At 40.3% G+C, this 5,010-nt stretch overlaps 1 long non-coding RNA gene across 1 annotated transcript; it reads right to left on the bottom strand.

The window, feature by feature from the left end:
* Positions 1 to 231: 231 nt before the first annotated feature.
* Positions 232 to 3,455, bottom strand: LOC108281713. Its single transcript, XR_001816083.2, has 3 exons — positions 3,261 to 3,455; positions 1,598 to 1,624; positions 232 to 306 (listed from the first exon to the last, which is right to left on the bottom strand). It is a non-coding gene; the product is annotated as an uncharacterized LOC108281713 (long non-coding RNA).
* Positions 3,456 to 5,010: the final 1,555 nt, after the last annotated feature.

Below are 5,010 nucleotides of genomic sequence, written 5' to 3'. Positions count from 1 at the left end.
GAGATGGGAGAGACATGGCATCTGAAATGCAGATACTGAAGAAACCAGGGAACCATAAAACCATCAAGATTTTGTAAATAACCTAGGGAGGGTACTGGACTTCCCAGTCCCTTTGGGGGAAAAACGTACATTTTTTTTCTTTTAATGCCAAATGACTGTATGAGCACAGGTACCATCTGAGCTGAATATCCACTGTAATTTTTGTTAAACATTATTAAATTTACCTGCTGGACTGCAGACTCCTCATGGGTAGGGTGAGATCTATATTTCTCATAGTTTTCTTCCTAGTTTCTTGCACATGACTGGCTGGAGGGACAAAGCAAGAAAATGATGTTACTAAAACCCAGATTTGGCTGGGGGCAGTGGCTCATGCCTGTTATCCCAGCACTTTGGGAGGCCTAACTGGGTGGATCACTTGAGATCAGGAGTTCAAGACCATCCTGGCCAACATGGTGAAACCTGTCTCTACCAAAAATACAAAAGCTAGCTGGGTGTGGTGGTGCGTGCCTATAATCCTAGCTACTCAGGAGACTGAGGCAGAGTAACTTGAACCTGGGAGGTGGAGGTTGCAGTGAGCCGAGATCACACCACTGCACTCCAGCCTGGGAGACAGAGCAAAACTCCATCTCAAAATAAAATAAAATGAAACCCAGATTCACCCAGTGGGAGCTGGAGCCTGGGGAGACTTGGCCAGTGCCGAAAATCTAGCCCAGGGCATGGAGCAAAGGGAAGAAACATGCTGGTCTCTTTCTTCCTCCCACCTCCCAATCTCCCAGCAGTGCCTTTCATTGGCTACATTGAGCCTGATGACAGCTGGCGAGGAGTCATGGGCACTGCAGTTTCCTGGAATCCTGGGCAGATGTGGGGAAGGGCTGGAGAAAGATTTGATCTGCAGGTGACCTTCCTGCATGCCCTGGGAACCATATGTACAAGAGAGCTTGTAGGGAAAGGAAGCAGGCAGATGCCCCCAAGGACTGCAGTTTGGGAGATGGCCCCAGGGCACCATTCTCCAGGAGGCAGGATGTCACAACCTTAGCTAGAGCAGGGTACCTCAAAATTTAGACCCTTTGTTATGTGGGAGAAGATTAAACTGTTTTTGCATAAGGACGAGCCTTATTGTCACAGGAAAAAAAGTTTTTTAAAAAAGTATACATGATTAAATTCTCATGTTAGTGATAACTGTTTTTAATTTTAAATACACTGATTGACATGACTTTTAAAATGATCTTCAAATATAAGAGGTTTGTGTCACTGCTATCTAAGAATTATGCAAATTTTAAAAGAAAAGAAAACATTGCCTCTGCAGAGCTCCAGTATAGAACTAGCAGAAAAAGAATATTATTTTCATTTGTATTATAAAGGCAATGGCTTGAGCTAAAATGGGCTCCAGAATTTTCTTCTAAATCCTCCACACCGCTTCTTTATCTTTGGATCAACTCTTTATAGTGTTACATCACCACGGATTGAAATTTTCTTTGAATGAAAAGTAAGAAACTCCTATAATATCATGGGGTTGAACCAAGATATGTGGGTGTAATAGGACTGGCTGACATTTGGCAATTCTTGTATCATTTATTTCTTTTTAAATATTACTCACCTTTATTTAGAGAAGAAGGAGAGAATTCTAGGTGAGGGGAGAAGGCAAGAAAATAATCATCAGGAGTAAGTTTATTTGCTCTGAACAAGTCAGCTCTGTCCTTGAGTTTGAGTTCTCACTCAAAACCAACAATAGCCAACCCAGAGGCTAACTAGAGACCTTATTCTTGGTAGGTCTGACTGGAGACACACATATTGTATACATATTCGTATATATATTTAAGTATTTATATAATAATACAGTTACGCACAAAACAAGCATTGTATATTTTATTTTCTCTTTGTTTTTGCCTTTTATGAATATTATTTTTATTTTCCCTGTTTTAATATATTTTAAACTATAATAACTACACTATTGTATTTTCATTTTCATTTTGTATAAATGAGTTAATATATTAAAAAATAAAATGGTATCTCAAAAAATTTTGGCTATATGGTTATATTTTGAAATTCCTAGAATGCACCATTTTAAACAATATCAACAGTGCTCAAAATAGTTTCAGAGGCTTGTTTTCCAGCCAATGCATGTGAATTTTTTGCTCATTGTTCATCCTGCTGAATATACAAGAGCTTACCGCCATGGCAGCTGCCAGCCTTAGCTATCCTAGAAATCCCTTAGTTCCCTTTATTTTTAAAAAGGTGAGCAACTCACAGTCATACAAACCCCAGTCAAGATCCCCACATCACTAAGGCAATGGAGAACAATTGACCACTTGAAGCACCATTGCCTGTCTTAGTTTAAAATGTCCTTTCCCACCTCTTGTCACAGTAAAGAAAGAATGGGTAAAATTGCCTGTGTCACCTGGATTGGAACTGAGGTGTGTGTGGCCGAAGAATAAGCCCTACACAGGAACAAATCCAGTCTTCATGGTAGAGAGAGATAAAGCCATCTTACTTGAAATAGGAATAAGGATATTTGTCATTTTGTGCAACCTCTATTGTTCCTGGATCAAACTGAGGGCCAGGCTGCTACTTCTCACAGCCCAATAACGGGATGCAGATGAACTGAGAAGGAAGAGAAATTTTATTTCTGTAACTGGTTCCAGGGAGAAGTCTTGGAAAATATCATCAGATCAGCTCAAAATTACAAAGATTCCCAGAGGTTATATATGTTCTGAGCTATATGTCTATGTGTAAGTGTGCATTCATCTAAAGACATACGTAATTAACTTCTTTTAATCTCTAAGACCTGAGTCTTGAAGACCTTCCCCTGGAGCCTCTGTAAATTTACTTAATGTAAATGGGTCCAGGTGCTGGGGTGATTACCCTTATCTTGTCTCCTGCTAAGCCACAGAGGTTTGGGGAGGTCCTTTAGTCCCCAATAAAGCTTGTTTGTGGAGGCCTGGGGAGTTTCTTCAGATCCCCAATAAAACTTGTTTAATCCTAAACATGTCTTGTTAAGAATTCCTTCATTATCTTGTCATGCTTCAAGGCCCAGGAAAGGCCTAAGCAAAGCTCTTACGTTCCAGCCTTTGTATAAGGACACTGGCTCTTTTAGCTTTTAATATTTAACTTACCCACTCAGTCAGTGCTCAAACAGTAGTGATGGAGGCCTGCGTTAGTCAGACCTGGCCTGCCACACTGTCACCTGGACCTTGATTTAGATGCTTCCAACTCTCTAGACCTTAATTTCCCCAGATTCAAGAAGAAAGCAATAGTGCTACCTGTCTGCCCTGGAGGCCAGGTGGAGAAGAGGGAAGGACTCAGAAGTATTTTCCAGGAATATTGTTTGGTCCTGAGCCCTCTGCCAGCAATTCAGTGTTTCAGCTTCCTTTGCCCATGAGACTGAGATCCTGCTTTTCACAGTTAATTTATGTCTAAAGGCTTCCAAAACTCTACCATGTTTCTATCCATCCCAAATAATTAGCCACCACTGGACAATCTATGTTCTGATTCTGATGACACCACCCATATGCTCTGCAATTCAGATTTTTGACTTCCAGCCTTTGCAAGTTTATCAGCAGTGAACTGACACCTGTCTTGCATGGCATGATTCTCACTTAGATGATTGAGTTCCTGGAAACATTTGGCATCCATTAGGAAATGGACAAGTAGAGGCACCTCAGAAAAGCACTGTATATGTTACATATGTTAAGTTGTAATATGTTATCAGGGAGCATCTTCTCTAGTCTCTCCTCTTATAAATACCCATCATAAATATTGCCATTCTACCTCTCCTTACTCATGGAAGACTGATCATTCATAACAGCCTTCCATCGCCCCTCCTCTAGTTTCAATACTGGGATGTGCTTACTACCTAGAAAAAGAAACACATCTTTCAAACCACAGTTTTCTCTTTTGTACATTTGAGTAATAATACCTACATCCTAGAGTTGTGGTGAAGGTAAAATGAGATGATACATGAGATGCACATCATCAGAGGGCTAGACACATAAAACTGGTTCCGTAAAGGGTAACTGTTATTATTATACTTTAAACCTCTTGAGGTCTGGAATGGTGTTTGTTTTTTTCTGGTTTGTTTGGGTCTTACTACTGATGTCTTAATTAAGGTACAGCTTTAAACAAGTTAAGTATGCAGTTTACCAAAGACAGTTTAATGGCTGCCTTTGTCAGACATCCGAAGCCCAGACACTTGCTGTTTTGTGGCTTAGTCATGCCTAGGGGGATGTGGTGATGTCAGTGGTTCAAAATGGCTCTCCCCAATGTCCAATTACTGCAGCAGGGAGGGGACACGGGGAAGAGTAGGCCCTGTCCCTTCCTTTTCAATGCATAGCCCAGATAATACATACTTCGTTTAGTGTACCCAAGTGACCACAACTTAGTCACATGGCCACATCTAGTTGCAAGGTATCCAGAAAAATAGTCTTTGTTCTGGTCATCTGGTTTAAAACACATGTTCTATTACCAAAAAAAAAAAAAAAAAAAAAAAAAAAAAAAAAAAAAAGACAGTGAAAGAATATTTGGGAAGAATTAGCTATCCCTATCACAACCATACAATAATGCCAAACACAGTGACACAGGTCAAGAGATACATGGATACACGGTGAACACATTATTGTTATTTCCTTTTTTGAACAGTGATATGTGATATTTGCAGATATTCTTTTATTTGAAATATTTCCATCTCATTAATTCAACATTATCCAGGGTCAATATTTTCTTTTAATTTCTAAATTTGCAGTGTTGAAAAATTAGTTCTAAAATATTTTCATCACCTGGCTGGGCATGGTGACTCATACCTGTAACCCCAGCACTTTGGGAGGCTAAGGTGGGTGGATCACCTGAGGTCAGGAGTTCGAGACCAGCTTGGCCAACATGGTGAAACCCTGTCTCTACTAAAAATACAAAAATTAGCTGGGAATGGTGATGTCCTCCTGTAATCCCAGCTACTTGGGAGGCTGAGGCAGGAGAATTACTTGAATCTGGGAGGCAAAGTTTGCAGTGAGCTGAAAT

The sequence above is a fragment of the Cebus imitator genome, unplaced genomic scaffold, assembly GCF_001604975.1.
Source record: "Cebus imitator isolate Cc_AM_T3 unplaced genomic scaffold, Cebus_imitator-1.0 Scaffold230, whole genome shotgun sequence".
NCBI classification, from domain to species: Eukaryota; Metazoa; Chordata; class Mammalia; order Primates; family Cebidae; genus Cebus; species Cebus imitator.
The sequence above is the reverse complement of the archived record's forward strand: the minus strand, read 5'-3'. Positions and strand labels throughout refer to the sequence as shown.